At 37.3% G+C, this 17,613-nt stretch overlaps 1 protein-coding gene across 2 annotated transcripts in view; it reads right to left on the reverse strand.

Annotated features, from left to right (window-relative positions):
* LOC132815314 (transmembrane protein 200A-like) overlaps positions 1-17,613 on the reverse strand; it is a 46,902-nt gene that overhangs the window by 28,339 nt on the left and 950 nt on the right. Inside the window, exon 2 of one of the 2 annotated variants that reach the window (XM_060824164.1) lies at positions 6,366-6,482. The exons of the other annotated variant lie outside the window; for it this stretch is intronic. The gene's annotated coding sequence lies outside the window, so the exon portion shown is untranslated. The remainder of the gene's footprint in view (positions 1-6,365; positions 6,483-17,613) is intronic. 2 annotated transcript variants of the gene reach the window in all.

Below are 17,613 nucleotides of genomic sequence, written 5' to 3' on the forward strand. Positions count from 1 at the left end.
CGGTCAGCAACCAGTCAGTGTCAGCATCACTCAGCAGTTTCACAATTCTGGCATGGATTTCAATACCACGAAACTAAACGTCCACCTCTAATTTTGCGAAAAAAAAGTTGGTCTCAAAATCTTGACTCTTACACATGCATTTAGAGCACTGGAACTCACTGTGTTTATGGGTGGTAGAGGCAGGAGCCCTTATAACATTTAAGAAGTATTCAGATATACACTTGTGATGTCAAGGCATACAGGCTTTGGTTAAGTGCTGGAAGATGGGAAGGATAGCTTGAGGGTAGTCTTTGACGAACACAGACTTCCTGTGCTGTAAAGATCTATCATTTAAATGTAATCTATTCATTTTTGTATATTTTAAAATCATTTGTATTCCCTATTTTTATTTTTCTGCTCATTAGGTATGCATTTTGTTATTTACTTATGATGTATAAACAAACTGGTGGCCAGCTAGCTCAGATGGTTAGAATGTGGTGGCAATAACGTTAATGCCATAGGTTCAGCCCATGGTACTGTCCAACATCACCAACTTCCAACTGAGACTTTAGGATGGCATGGTGGCTCAGAATGCTTCTCTCACGGCGCCAGGGACTGGAGTTTGATTCCAGCCTTAGGTGACCATCTAAAATGGAATTTGCATATTCTTGGAACTCTGCGTGGGTTTCTGCCAGATGCTTGGTTTCCTTCCAGTCCAAAGAGGTGCAGGTTAGGTGGATTGGCTATGCAACATTATCTGTTGTGTATCGGGATGTGCATAAATTAGCCATGGTAAATGTGGGCTTACTGGGATAGGCTAAGGTATTAGGATCTGTGTGGGATGCTCTTCAGAGGGTCGGTGCAGACTCGATGGGCCGGTGGCCTCTTTCTGCACGACAGGCATTCTATAAAAGGACACAAAAATTATGGATAGTAATGACCACACTTATGAGCAAAAGATTTGTGACTGACAAACAAAGGTTTCTTTCGATTCATTTGAGGGACATGGGTAATGCAGGCTGGAGGCATTTCTTGCCCATCCCTAATTGCCTCAGAAAAGGTGGAGCTGGGTATTGACGGAAGAAGGGGAACGCTATTAGTGTCATAGAGTCATGTAGTATGGAACCAACCCTTCAGTCCAATTCGTCCATGCTGACCAATTTCCCAAACTAAACTAGCCCCATTTGACTGCATATCACTCTAAACCATGTCTCTTCATGGAGCTGTAACTGTACCTGTACCTGGCTCTACCATTTCCTTTGGCAGTTCATTCCATATATGCATCAGCTGGTGTGCAAAAAGGTTGTCCCACAGGTCCGTTTTCATCTTTCCCCTCTCAGCTCTTACATTCCAGGGGAAACAGTCCCAGCTTATCCAGCCTCTTCTTATAACTCAAACCCCCTTCTTAAACCTTCGCCTTGGAATGTTAGCAGTGCATTAGTTCCAGAATTTTGACCCAACGACACTGCACTAATGATACAGTTCCAAATCAGGAAGTGAGTGACTTGGAGGGAGACTTGCACATGATGTCATTCCCTTGCATCTGTTGCACTTGCCATTGTAAGTGGTAGAAGAAATGTGTTTAAAAGGTGCTGGCAGAAGACTCAATGAGTTACTGCAGTGCATCTTGCAGATAATATAAACATCTGCCATGGTGCGTCAATGGTGAATGGAATGAATGTTGAAGGTGATGGATGGGATGCTTTGTCCTGGATGGAGTCAAACTTCTTGAATATGGTTGGCCTGTACTCATCCAGCAAAGGAGAGAGTATCCAATCACACTCCTGACTTAGAAGAGTCAGGCAGATATATAGCGTGAAAACAAACTCTTTGGTTTAACTAGTCCACACATGTTCCCAAACTAAACTAGGCCCACTGCCTGCATTTGACCCATTTCCCTCCAAATCTTTCCTATTCCTATTCACTGACCCAAATGTTATTTTTAAATGTTGTAACTGTACCTGCATCCACCACTTCCTTTGGCAGATCATTCCGCTCACAAACTACGCTGTATAAAAAAACTGCCCCTCATGGCCTTTTGAAAATTTCTCTTCTCACCTTAAAAATATGTTTCCTAATTTTGAATTCGCCAACTTGAGGGAAAAGACACTTGTTGTTCACGTTGTCTATGTCCCTCATGAATTTATAAACCTCTATAATGTCAGACCCTCAATATAACTCAGACCCTCCAATTCCAGCAATGTTCAGGTAAATCTTCCTTGAACCGTATCCAATTTAATGTTATTCGTCCTACAGCAGGATGAACTGAACTGCATACAGAACTCCAGAAGAGGCCTCATCAATGTCCTGCACAACCTCAATATGATGTCCTAGTTCCTATACTCAAAGGTCTGAGGAACAAAGCCAAGTATGCTAAACACCTTCTTAACCATTCTATCTACATGTGATGTAAATTTCAAAGAATGATGTACACCTAGGTCTCTCTCTGTTCTACCCAGGGCCCTACAATTAGTTGTATAAGTCCTGCCTTTTTGTTTGTTTTATCAAAATGTAATACCTCACATTTACCTAATGGTGAATGTGGGGAAAATTAGAATGTTTAAAAGACACCGACAAGTATATGAATAGAAAGGGTTTGGAGGGATATGGGCCTGGAGCAGGCAGGTAGGACCAGTTTAATTTGGGATTATGTTCGATATGGATTGTTGGACTGAAGAGTCTGCTTCTGTGCTGTATGACTCAATAAACCTGTGCTTTACTAGAAACTGGGGAGGCGGGAGATGAGTTACTTGCAACAGAATTCCTAGCCTCTGATTTATTCCTTTCGCCACTGGCTGGTCCATTAGAGTCATAGAGTAATACAGCATGGAAATAGGCCCTTCAGCCCAAACTGGTCCATGCTGACCATGATGCTCACTCAGCTAGTTCCAACTGTCCACATTTGGTCCATATCCCTCTAAACCCTTCTTATCTATATGCCTATCCATATGTTTGTTAAATGTTGCTACTGTACCTGCCTTAACCACTTTCTCTGGCAGCCAATTCCATATACGCACTACTCTCTGTATGAAGAAGTTGCCCCTCAGGTCCTTCTTAAATCTTTCCCCTCTCACCTTAAACCAATGCCACTTAGTTTTCAATTCCCCACCCCATTCATCCTATCTATGCCTCACATGATTTTATGCACCTCAATAAAAGGTCACCCCTCATTCTTCTACATTCCAAGGAATGAAGTCTTAATCTGGCCAACCTCGCCATATTACTCAGGCATACTATTCCTGGCAATATCCATGTAAAAGCTTCTGGTCAATAGTAACTACCAGAATGTAGGTAGTAAAGCATTCAGTAATGCTACTGCCATCCAACATTTAAGAGAAAATGGTCAGGTTCTCTCTTGTTGGAGGTGGTCATTCATGCCACAGAAATACTAGGCAATGTTACTTACCACTTATTACCAGAAGCCTATTTTTGTCCAGGTCTTGCTATAAATGGACATGGGCTGCTTCAGTCTCAAAGGAGTAACGACAGATGCTATTATGATTCATGCTGAACATTTGTATAATCAGCGGAAGATCCAACTTCTGATATTATGATTGAAGGAAGTTCTTTGATGAAGCAACTGAAGATGGTAGTGCCTTGTACACTACTCTGAGGAACTCCTAGGGCTGAGATGATTGATTTCCATAATTGTCTTCTTTTTTTTTGTTAGATAGGATTCGAGGTGGTAAAGGGCTTTCCAGTTTTTAATCAATTCTAGCTTTGCTGGAATGTCTTGATGTTGATGCCATACTTGGTCAAATGCTGCACTGATATCAAAGGCAGTTTCTCTCATCTCATCTCTGGAGTTCAGCTCTTTCGATCATGTTTTACCAAATGCTGAAATGAATTGAGAAACTGAGTAGTTCTGGCAGAACACAAACTGAGCGTCAATGAACAAGTTATTCCTTTGCATCAGATAGCAGCATCCGTGACCCCTTCCATCACATTGCGGATGATTGAGAGTAAGCTGATAGGATGCTAACTGGGTTGGACTTGTTCTGCTTTTCTGTACAGGACATACCTGGGAACATTTTGGCTGTTCTGGAAGTTTAGTTTGAGGCACAGCTATTTCAGGGGCACAAGACTTCAATAATATTGCCATGTTTTCAGGGCCCATGCAGAATCCAGTAGCTTCAGCTGTTTCTTACTATTATGTGCATTGAATTGCATTGGTTAAAGACTGACATCCGTGATGTTGGGGACCTCAAGACGAGGCTGGGATGGATCATCCACTAGGCACTCCTGGTTGATGCTTCATCCTGGTCCTTTGCACTGATGTATTTGGCTTCCCTGTCATTGAGGTCGGGATATCTGTAGACCCCCACTTCCTGTTTGGTTGTGGACAATTAAACAACATTGGATTGGATGTAGTAGGACTGCGGAGCTTTACCAGGTTGTGGGACTGCTTGGACCTGTCAATTGCAAGCTGCTTGGCATGCAAGTGGTTTCATGCTGTAGTTTCACTAGGTTGACACCTCATTTTTATGCATGGTTGATACTGATCTTAACATCTCCACCTGCATTTTTGAATCAGTGTTTATCTCTTGGCTTGATGGTGAAAAGTAAACTGGGCAAATGCCAGGTCATAAGATTACAGATTGTGACTAAACTGTGGATCTGTTGTTTCTGATGATCCACAATGTCTCATGGACGCTGATGTTTAGAGGCTCTCGATTTTTTCAAAGTGTGTCCTATTTTGCATGGTGGTAGTGCCATGACAGAGGGCACAGACAAATGTGAAGACAGAACTTCACCTCCACAAAGACTGTGTACTGGTCACTCTTACCAATACGGTCCTGGACAGACACATCAGTTAACAGGTAGATTGATAAGGATTAAGTAGAGTTTTCCATCTTGTTCGCTCCCTCAATGTCTGCTGCAGTACAGTATGGAAATTATGTTGTTTAGCACTCAGCCAGTTCAGATGGTAGTGATACTATCAAGTTATGTTTGATGATGAACATTGGAGAGCCCCAGCAAAGTACATTCTGTGTCCCTATTATCCTCAGCCCTTCCTCCACGTAGTGTCCAAAATGTAGGAGTATAAAAGTTCAGATTCATGGGCCAAGGGTCAGAGAGTTGGTGGGGGAGAACAATAGCTGGCAATCAGGAGATTTCTTACTAGTCGGTTGGCTCAGCTGGCTGGATAGCTGGTTTGTGATACAAAGTGGGACCAACAGAGCAGGTTCAATTCCTCTAAAAACTGAGGTTACCATGAAGGACTCTCCTTCTCAATCCCTCCTGAGATTTGGTGACCCACAGGGTAAACCATCAACAATCAATCAGTCATCTCTCACTCTCAAATAGGAGAGCATCGCTATAGTCTGATATGGTCCTGATAGAGTCTTTACCTTAACATGTTCTGAATGTCAATAAAGTTTTAAATTGTCATTGTTACTTTATCTCATAATTAGGTTGTGCGGTGATGATGACAGCTTTTCAAAGCCTCTATCAATGATCTCATCATGGAAATGCATAAAAACAGTTAATTTTGGATTTCCCCAGCCCTTTGCTAGATACATATAAAAGCAATCTAGATGTTCTGTTCAATGCTGAATTAAGCTTCAAACTTCACATTTAGTCTACCATCAAGACCACCAACTTCCATATTCAGAAAATCTCTGACCTCAAGGTTAGCCATCCCCAAAACTCCTATTCATGCTTTTGTTGCCTCCAAGTTGAATTTATCAAATTATTTCCTTACCAGGCTCTAAAATAATTCCAACACATCCAGATCTCCACTGCTTGTATTCAACCTTTAAAAAACCTGGCAAGAAATAGAAGCAACAAAAGGCTAGCCTTTTAAGCCTGTTCTATCACATAATAAGATCATAACTGATCGTGTACTTCAACTCGCCTTTACTGCCCAATCATCACTCTCTTCAAATCTCTTAAAAATGCAAACTTGAAAACGTGATTGACTGAGCACCCACAGTCCCATGGGCTAGCGAAATCCAAAGTTTTATAACTGTGTGAAAAAAAGTTGTATCTCTCTCAGAAATGGTTGACTCTTTGCCTTGAGACTGTGATTTGTTTTACATTTGCAGCTAGCCTTCAAACATTAGCGTATGAAGGCCTCTCAGGAATATTACGTTTCAACAAAATTGTTTCTCATTCTTCTAAAAAAAATAAACCAACTTGTAAAGGTATAGGTAATTTTATTCAAACTCTCCTAAATCTCTCTCCAAGATACAGTGCTTCATATCTGGTCTCAGCAAGCTCCTATATAACTGCAACAAAACTTCCTTACACCTGCCCACTTGCAAGAAAGGCAATTTATCATGTGCTTTCCTAATTACTTGCTGTTCAAGGGTTAAAAACCTTCACCTAAACATCAGGCATAAACTAGTTTTTAGTTTATCTCAAGTAGCGCTATGAAGACTTACCTTAAGTGCTGGTGAAGGTGGGGGCTCCCTGCAAGGCATTCCTCATCCATGTAGTTGAAAATCATAGTGCGTAGCAGTGATTTGCAGTGTTGCCGACCTTTCAGAACTCTATGCAGTCTGTAAAGGAAAATATAAGTAGTACAAAAGAATACATTTCTCCATCTTAATGTTTCTTGCATAAGGTCAAAAATCCATCTGAAGACCATCATATAGCAACGTTTCACCATATAAATAAAATGCAATACTATATTGTTTCTATGTTTGAATTGCCTTGCATTTTGGCTCATTATACTCCATGAACCAACTTCTTGTCAATTTAGTTAACTTTGCAGATTCTGAAGGCCTTTATGAACAATCTCACATTTTCCCAAATTACACACCATTTGCAACATGTTTGCCCAGTTATTTAAATATCCATATTCCTTTGTAGCTTCCTTCTTCAGTCAAAAAGTGTGGTGCTGGAAAAGCACAGCAGGTCAGGCAGCATCCAAGGAGCAGGAGAATCGATGTTTCAAGCATAAGCCTTCATCAGGAGGGCTTATGTCCAAAATGCCGCTTCTCCTGCTCCATGGATGCAGTCTGACCTGCCATACTTTTCCAGCGCCACACTTTTGGACTCTGATCTCCAGCTTCACCTAGCTTCCTTCCTCAGCTTACTTGCCTAACTATCTTTATCTCATCAGTAAATTTAACAGTCACACCTTTGTTACCGTCACTTAAGTAGTTTGTATAAAATGCCAAGGTTCCAGCATTGATTCCTGTAGCATACTACTCAACTAACTTTGCCACCCAGAAAACGACCCATTTATGACTGCACTGTTTCTTGTTTGCCAGCCAATCCTCCATCCATGTCAACATCTTACCACTTATATTATGAGCTTTCAATTTATTTTCACAATAATCTTTGATGCGCTATCTTATTAAATGTCTTCTGAAAATCCAAGTACAGTACTTCCACTGGTTCGCTTTATTCACAACATGTTAGTTCCTCAAAGCAGTTCAACATATTGGTTAAACATGATCCTCTCTTTCACAAAACCATGATGACTCTGCCTATTACTTTGAACTTCTCTAAGTAACCTCTGCAAGGTCTTTAATATTGCCGAATATTATCCATATGACAGATGTTAAGCTATCTGGCCTGTGTTTCCTTCTTTCTGTCTCCCTCCATTTTTGAATAAAGAAATTACATTGGAAAATAGCAAATCTAATGAAACCTTCCCCAAATGTAGGGAAATTTGGAGAATTGAAACCAAAATGTTCACTTTCTATCTCACTAGCTTCTAGTTAATTTATATAAGTGCGAAAAAGATACATTACCACTTGACAAAATTGATTTCAAGCATACTTTAAGGTAAACCACATGAAATTTAGAAATTTTGATACTTAGCTCTGGATTTTATATTAACAGAAAGCTTTTCCATCATAGCACAAATAATAGATGTGGCTGAAAAATCCTGTTCCCAAAATCCTGGCCCCAAACACAGCACCTGTTTTGGTACCCATTTTGCGGAAGCAGTTTCCCATAGAAAACAGCAACTGCCTCCATTCTGATGTTATCTTGGTAATCTGGATGGTTAAAACATGAGGAGGTGCACAGATTAGACTTGGTAGGAGCAGGTCTGAACTTTGAACAGCTCATACTCTTTTGAGAAGGCATGGTACGCATTTGGATATGGTCCTGGGATTCTTATAGGTAAGTCAGGTTCCTTCTTTAAATTTAAAATTAGGCGTGTAATTACGTAAGAAGTGAATTAACTCATTAACTGTCAAGCTCATCAGACCTATCAAGACTAGCTGTCAAAGCTCAAAAATATCAACAGGAACTTGCAAAAGGAGATGTCAAATGTTAATATATTTAAATGTCCCGCTCTTCAAATTTTTTTTACAAGTCTCTAATTTTCAAAAAAGTTCACTGTTTTCTACATGGTTCTGTCTGTTCTCGAAGGTCAGAGGGTTTCCCTAATTGCATTAGTATTGCATGACTGATTTCACACCATCAATTATTGTTTATGGATGTCTACAATTTCACTGATTGGCAGGTCCAAGTACTTACAGAAATTGAAATGGGTGTATGAATTTGAATGGTTGCTGCTGTAAGCTATGAAACATATGAATGAAATGCTTACTGCTATGAGAAATTTTGTAATTGAAGGAATGCAAGTGGGTCAGTACGAATTTGTGTTTTTTTTTTAAATGTAGTGAAATTTGTAATAGACAATTCACATTATTTTGTTTCAATGCTGAATGGGCCCTTAATTCTGCCCATGGTGGATACTGGCTCAGTTGGTATAGTAGTGTAAGTGAAAAGGGTGGTGGGTTGGGGATATATGTTAGCATAACTTTATAAAGAAAGTTGACAGAAGTGTATCAGTTGGCATCGAAGGTATCATCGGCTGGAAGGGGAGAAAAATAGTTGACATAGATGGAGCATGGGGAATTTGTGAAGAATGTGGGCAGTGTTATGCTCTATTCTTTTTCTTGAAACTTCAATAGTGACAAATTTGGAGTGGTCAACCATTTAAAAGGCTGCTGGCTTAGAAGAAAGAACTGATTGTTAGTCATTCTCAAAGGCATTGTGAAAGATCATGTGGTATACATTCATCTTCCCAATTATCTGGGTGAGTTCCAATTAGAAGACAGAAAATCTTAAGTTTCTTACACATGTCTTTATATTAAAGGAACTTCAGCAACCCATTAAGTAATTAATCACAATGATGGTTTGATCCCTGAAAAACCGGAATTGCCTCTAACATGAGAAATGAAAAATTACTTTCTTCCAGTCTAAAATTGCAGAATTCACCTTTACCTAAGTATTTCTTAGGAATGAAGCCTACAAATATTCACAGTACTCCAGGAATGGTCTGACCAAAGTCGTGTACAATTGCAGAAAAAATTGCTTACTGGTTTACACCAATCCCCTTGTAATTAAAGGCCAAACAACAACAATTTTCTTTCTGGCTGCTTTATGAAGCTTTCTTTTGTTAACTTGCTGTTTTTCATCTACAAGGACACTAACAGTTAGTAGTTTCTCACCACTTAAGAATTATTTTCTTATTCTTAATATCAAAGTGAATAACATCGCATTTCTCCACATTATACTCCATCTGTTATCTTCTTGCCTCCCCATTTAACCTATTGGATATGTTTGTACACTCTTTGATGTCTGTCTCGCATTTTATCTTCTGTACAACTTTACAGTTATTAACACAAATGCACTATACTACTTTCATTTAATTCATTAACATTGTCATGATCCTGATGGAAAATGCTGAGTTCACACCTGGTAAGATTTATTACTAAGCCAGCTAATTGTAACTTCTTAAACAATGTCTTCTAATTGCTTTAGATGATCTTCCCAAATGTGGCTTTATCACAGACATTGTCCAAATAAACTACATAATTACTCACACTGGCTACAATTTGATTCACAAGTCTTTAGAATGTAGCTGAGGTGTTTTAAACCAGAACAGGATGACTAGACATCAATACAACACAGTTGGAGAAAACATATCACTCTAGTTATTAATGCTAATGGAATTTGTCAGGATCTCTTCAATAGTTCAACCTTAGTAAGAAGTGAAGCACTACCAAACCTAATCAATATAACCTAACTAAGGAATTGGTTTTGTTACTTAACTTTCTTTTCTATGCTCTATGCAGAAATCTAGGCATCCCATCCAGTTTAGGAATCAACACCACCAGTGAATTTTAGCTGCTTTTACTAAGTTCAATCAAGTGATTTTCCAGGATACATTGAATCCATCTGCACCTGTTTCTCTTTCAGGGCTTAAATAGTAAGGATGTTGTTCAATGGCATAGATTCCCCTACATCCACATCATGCCTGGCTAACACACTTTGGTGTGTTCCTACAAAGCTTTCTGAATTTAAGTAACCTTACTGAATATATCCAATGGCTTCCTCCAGGGACAATTAGAGGATGTCTAATTGTCACAGTTTTTCAGGGTCGGCTAATTGGATTGCAGGTGGCTCAGTTTGTGAATTGTCTGTCTATCTCTCCTCCCAAATCACTCTTTCTGCCAAACTTCACTATTCTTACCACTTGAAATACTTTTTCTTATCTTCCTCTCTACGGTGACATCACTTTTAACACATGTTGTGACATAACTGACTCTTGTTCCTGTGATTGGTAGTACCTATCAGATAAGTAATTTTATTAACTTGTTAACTATGTTGTACATATATCAATAAATCTCACTTTCTGAAACTGGTCTTGTAAATGTTATTAAATTTACACCACCTCTTGTTTGAAATGTTCTAATTGCAGCTTGTTTGTCTGCCCATTCTTTCATCCTTACCAGTGATATTCTTAAACGCTTCTGTACCACTTTGCATGTTCCTAGAAATATGGATGCATAATCCATGACTTAGGATTTGTCTTAAAAATCTTTTTCCTTGATCAATTATAATGGATCTCAAATGTCATGATCATAGATAACAAACAAAATCCAATCCTGTATCCCAATCCTGATGGTATTCATGACAATATCTCTTAATCATAGTCTTGATAATTTGAAGCTCTCTCTCCAAAGCTGTTTGTGGTTATGTGGTGCACTTCAATTGTTTCATAAACAAATTACTTAATATGTCCTGAAAAGAACTAGACAAAGTTAAAATCTTGGTCTAGAAATCAAGTCACATTCCAAATGCTCTTTGTACTAATGAACAGGCATGCATGCTCTACCTTTCACATTTACTAAAAACTTAGGCTTTCAATGCATGCTCTGAAAGAAAAACTACATTCTTCTCCACCGAAAGGATTTCAATATCTGTTGCATACCTTAATGCAGTTACGGTGTAAACAAAAAGGGGTTACCTTTCTTTTTGATAAATATACCTTATATCTCTCATATACTTTATTCACCTCTCCTGCACATAGAATAGTGTTTACCTTTAATTTCATAGTTGTGGTTGAAGAATACATTTGATTAGTGGTACTGTCCTTCCAAATGCCTCTTCCAGATTCACTCTCATGGACCACAAATAAGTCACATGGGCTTCCTATGCAACTTCAAGCAATCTGAAAGTGTCCTACTTTGTTACATTGAAGGTATTTGAATTTTCTTTACACATTTTCATGCTCCGCACCTTCCTTTCCAGTTTAAAAGAAATTTCTGGTGCATTCACAGCTGCCTTTTGTTTATCCTGGCTACTTGCCTTTCTTTCATTCTCCAGTTTTCTGTCCTTTGTGGATTTATGAAACAATGGTTAACAAAAACAAAAATCAGCTCAAAATTGTCAGCTTTTTTTCCTGTATGTTGTAGTTGTAACCTACATCTTCAACATAGTAATTACAACCTAAATGTAGTGATTTTTAAAATTCTAACAGAATAATTTCAAATAGAGCTTCATCCATGGTATTTACTCCTAATGGCCATATATATTGATCCAAATTACTTTGGATTTGAATGGGTAACACAATGTTGGTTTGTGCAGACTGCTTCCATAAGTTTCAAAACTTCTCCTATGTGCTCAGGAATGGGAATTTCCTGACCCAAAAATAGCCTCTTTTACTGTCATTATCTATTGAGACCTCTTCTAACAGTGATGCATAAATTTTATGAACTCAACGTGCTCTGCATGGCTCTTTCCTAGCTGTTTTCCCTTAGCTATTTCATTTGCTTTGCTATCTTTTCAAACCACAACAAAGAAAACACACCAAAACCACTTTTTCAAATTTTGATAGGGCTTGTACAACTTTCAACATTTTAGTACTGATCTTCATATTATGGCTGGGTTTTCCTAGACAGAGCCTTCTTCCACATAGAAGATCTCTTTACATTTCTAACCTTCTAGGCTGGTATTCTTTTTTAAATTTCCTGTCTTATTCCTTTTCACTCTGCTGAAACTCTGGTCCCAGCCTCTCAAACTCTCTCTTTCCTAATTCGTTTAAGTTTTATTTCTCTTTCCATTTTAAGCTGCTTTAGTTCTTTCTCTTGTTCAAGTAATTTCAGTTGCAATCAAATTTTCATGAACTCAAATGCTACCCACTGTGTCTCGTGCATTTCCAAATGCTGTGCCAATTGATTAATAATCTCTGCCATCTTAGCTTTTATAGGAAGTTCCATCATTAATTCCAATTCTTTCACCTATCCTGAGTCTTATAAATCAGTCAGAGACACCTCAGCCATCTGCTGAATAATTATAACTACTTCCAAATCAGTCTTATTTTATAAGATGAGAAACTTATTATCTGCCCTCTTTTGAGATTCATTCTGGCTCCATGTCCAATCACACGTTGACAATGTTCAAACATCCTTTATCAACCACCTCCATGGTTTTGTTATGGCCCTGATAGGAAGATTGCACCCATAATCAAGCCTGGCTATTCCATGAACAGGAATAAGCATAAAAATGACTAAACTGAAATCACTAAGATGGTTACTTTGCCTGACTTCAAACACTAAGATTTAAAAAAAAACAGGTTTCATTCTGGATGTAGGTTTGCTTGCTGAGCTGGAAGGTTCATTTTCAGATGTTTTATCACCATACTAAGTAACATCTTCAGTGAGCCTCCGGATGAAGCCATTTCATTAACGAGCAAGAAAACAAAAACTTAATTTAGAGGAAACTTGTACTTTAAAAAGTGGAAAACAGGTTAACTATTCTGTTACCTTAAACTACATTCACTTTAAGTCTTAAACATGAAGACAGTAATTCACAGATAGGACAATCAAGCTAAATCGTTCCACAGAAATATCATGGATGGAAAATATAAGCAAAAACAACAAACTCTGTGAAGCAAGGCTCCAAGCCACAAGGCTAGAATGAAGTAACTTTCTCACTGATCTTTTGGTTTTTGATGAATTCATATCATTGTTAACCGCAGAACATCTTCTATTTAGTAGGCAGCTGGTTATTTGAGTTCGACGTTCTTATCTTCAGAGTTATTATGTGCTGTTTTATTCCACTCACAGAGGAAGGAAGAGAGAGAATGAGTGAGAGTGAGTGAGAGTGCAAGATCTGTCTTTTGCAGGCTTTCTGAAAACTTGACTGTAATGCCTGCTCTTAGTTCTGTGACAATCTGCAACTTAACGATCCAAAAGCTGTTGATAGACACTTTTTCCTTGATCCAATGTCACCAGGTACTTGCTTATCTCACACAGTTCAAATCCAGATTTGGCAAAAGTTGGTGACCTTGTGCAACCAATAAATAAACACCATATAGTTCTTGATTTGACCGTTAGGTTGTCAACAAAATAACTTGTTTATTATTTACAGCACAGCAGTGTCCAAATTTCCATTTCTTTATTTCCTCAAATAAAATATGTCACTCTTATAACAAAGACTAGAAATACAGTAGTTAAGGTGCCAACATTGATTTGAGTGGTACCTCACTGATAACAACTTGCCAAACTGAAAAAAAGAATAATTTATTTATACTCTCTGCTACCTACCTTTAGCCATTCCTCTATCCATGCTGTTACACCCAGCTCTGTGATCCCTTGCTGTGTTTACCAACTATTTAGGGTGGCATGTTATTGAATACTGTTGAAATTATTCCCTGTATCTTTCCTACTAGTTATATCCACAAATAGTTAACAAATTTGTTAAACATTAGCCATATTTTCTTAGTAATGGATTCCAGTATTTCTACAATGAATTATGTGAGACTAACTGGCCTGTAGTACCCTGCTTTCCTTCTCCCTCCTTTCTTGATTATGGCATACATTTTTTATCTTCCAATCCAACGTGACAATTTTTATGTCACACTTGTTGTTGGAGGTGAGTGTGAATAAGTTAAGAGAGAAGAAATTAATAAGAAATATATACTGGTAATGCAGGGATTATTTTGGCAAATGTGGTGCTAGAATAGCGAACAGTTTGCCAGAGGACAGCAATACCTGCGAATAATTTATGTGGTCCACTCAGATCAAGCAATGAATGGTTCAATTAGTTGTCCGCCATTGGCATTGAAATCATTATCTCTTGATTTTAAAGGAAACAGTTTGTGGCCATATCAGAAGAAAGATCAAGGTGAGACGGGGATGGTTTTAATGATGACGAGGGCATCAAAATTTATCGCGAAAGTGTGATTCAGCAGATTGGAGGCAGTAGAGATGTCAATATCTCACTTATCACCTTGATAATTCTAAAAAAAAGACTATTTAGGCATATTGCAGAATCTAGCTATGAATATATTTTATCATTTTTTAACTCCGAAAATTATTTACATATATTTTGTCATCAAGCATCATAACTTAATATCAAGATCGAGAAAGATAACATAACAAATAATTAGAAATCAAAGTGCATGGAAGAGATGAGAAACAGCACAGAGACACAGCTTCTTATCTCCACACTAGTGCCTACCTCTCGCTAAAGAATTCCATCTTAATTCATATTACCAGTTTTTAAATTTGCCAGAATGAAAAATGGATTCAAGTGTGATCACTACCCTTGTGAAATTAAAATCTCCAATTGTGAAAATATAAACAAATTGGCCAAATAATGAGTACCTTAATTGAAATGACACAAGCTCTGTTTAGAAATTGTTTAGGTAAAATAGTAACTCACAGTTTGCTTCTGACTAATCAGCAGCATTTTTGTCTCAAATTACAGGGAAACAGGAGTAATCACTAGATTCAAATGTCTTTGTTCAACTGCGTATTGAAGGGATCCTGCAGAAAAAGGCTTAGGTACAGTAATCTGCAGTATAACATGCCCATGGGCTACACTCACTAATATTATTTGGAGGTGAAAAAAGATTATTTCTGCTTGTTTCAGTATTCAACATTATTTTAAACCTGTGTAGAGTTGTTGACTCAAATCTATACAATAATTGTAGCAAAGTCTGAGTGAACCCCTTCCCTTTAACATAACACAATTAAAGTAAAGAACCATATCCTTATCCAAGTACAACAGCCACAGGAGGAGCAGCAAAGAGAAAAAAATCATTATCTCATAGGCTGGGGAGTTATCTCTTTCAGTTAAGAGAGTACATGATAGTCTTTTCACTTTACCATAAGTCACAGAACTGTCCATTAACTGTTAACTTCTACAGCAAGTAGCAGAATTTCCTAGTTGGACTATTCTATTGGTATGGTAACAATTCCTAAAAAAATCATTATGATAATCATGTAATTTTTCTTTAATTCTTGATCAGTAAATATATCTCATATGAAAGACCCTATACATTAAAGGTTTCAATAGATTTACATGCCAACAAAATGATCACACCAAAAGACTCAATTTAAGGCAACAATTTTATTATTTTAATGACATAGAGGAGGAATGTATATTGTGGTTCACAATTAGCCAGCAGAATGGATGCAATAGTTTTATTTTACATTAATACAAATCTAATTGATTTTGAATTAAGTCACAGAACTGTAGATGAATGGAAGCAAATAGATTTATCTTACACTGGACAGAATTCTATATTTGTATATTGGTCCAAGCTTATCATAGGTTAATACATTGGTGATACCCATGCAGTTGTAACTCATTTCTGACCTATTATTTTGCAATGCAAGTACAAGTGTTTTTTTTTTAAATCTCCTATTTATTTCACAAATTAATCAAAATAGTCAGGAGGTCTTAAGAAGAAAAATAGTAATGTGTGATGTTACAGATACAAGGTGATGATGGATGTCCAAGAGTTAACACAAGTTTTACAAATTCTGATTTGTAAATATGTCGTTGACAAAGGTTTACAAAAATCACAAAGAGATAAAGTTATTGGATACATGCAATATACAAATTGCTATTTTAGTGAAAGTAGTTCACTTCAATTTAGAGCAATAACTTGACACACTTAAAAATAAAAATTACAAAAATAAAGCCTGATTGATTAAATGCAACTTGAGGCTGTAAATCCTAAATTAGATACTTGTGAACATGTACGACACTTAAAATATTTCTACATTTGCAATCCTATGATGCCTAGCTTACATTTTTATCAAAGATAAAAAGGTTTACACAAGATGCAGACTAGCAAAACAATTATCATGTACTGTTCTAGTGTTGAAATTGCAGCAGCTCCCTTTGTTCACTCATGTCACTGATATTACAGCTAGCTAAACCTCTCCAGTCTTGGATCACTGTATCTACAATAATTGTAAATAAACATCAAAAATGCTTAAAACCTTCAGGAAATATAATGGAAAATAAGTTCCAGGCTGGCTTACGTGATTGTAAAATTATGTTAATAGAGCAAAATAAAATTTAGAGGAGCAGCAGCTGCTTTGATGATAATCTCAAAGGATGACGAGCAAGATGGAAAAGTAAGAAAAGGAAGAGTAATCAGACTTTATACACAACCAACAAATGCTTTGGTATCAGTTTCACTTGCTGTTTACATTTTGCCATTTCTACATCCTTTTATTTTCTTGCCTCTGGTCCTTACTTGTTTTAATCAATGAAAAAGCACAAGTACAAACCTGCATGCAAAAGCCTTTTTAAGCCTGAATCGCAGGAAATTACTAATAACATAGAACACTTTTTAGTACTAAGATTCAGCAATGTTGCTTCAGTCAACTGTCCTTCCTTTACATCCAATTTATAATCTGTCTCTATGATGTGCATATCCATGTAGCTTCAATAAACATATGGCAGTGAATTTGCAGTGAATTGATAAACTTTACCCCTTGTTTTCCTAAAGCTGAGAAGCGGTGGTTACAAGAATTTTAAATCGCTCACATATTCACAACTAATTACCATTCCTTCTGGGGAAAACACCATGTGTTTCTAAGTATTTATGCATACATGCACATATTAGACGTATGGACCTTCATACAAGCATATACACAGACCATACAGTTAGAAATGGTACGTTCACAGTACACTCAGCAAAAAGTTACACATTTGGGAGCAAGATTGCTTTATTTTCCAAAGGCCAAGGATGTTTGAGTTTAGATGACTGAGGAAAAAGAACAAATGCTAATACCCAAATCACTGTTGATTAAAATATATATATGCAGTATCGTCATAATTAAACAACACTGACAATATAATTCTCTTTGAATGAAAAGAAAGCCTATGACTTGGCAAAGAAAGAATTGAACATGTTTTAGCTTCTTCTACTCGTTACAGATCATTTGGAGAATATCAATTTTCAAATGAATGTTGAGTAAAGATGATAATAAACAGAAAGTAATTACTGTGTTTTAAAATAAACATTGCTGAGCCTAACGAAGACATGCCAACCAAGTTAGAAATCGGTGTTCAGGAAATCAAATCCAGCTCCATTCTATCTAGTAAAGCAATTTTACTATGATTATATAC

This window comes from Hemiscyllium ocellatum, chromosome 4 (genome assembly GCF_020745735.1).
Source record: "Hemiscyllium ocellatum isolate sHemOce1 chromosome 4, sHemOce1.pat.X.cur, whole genome shotgun sequence".
NCBI classification, from domain to species: Eukaryota; Metazoa; Chordata; class Chondrichthyes; order Orectolobiformes; family Hemiscylliidae; genus Hemiscyllium; species Hemiscyllium ocellatum.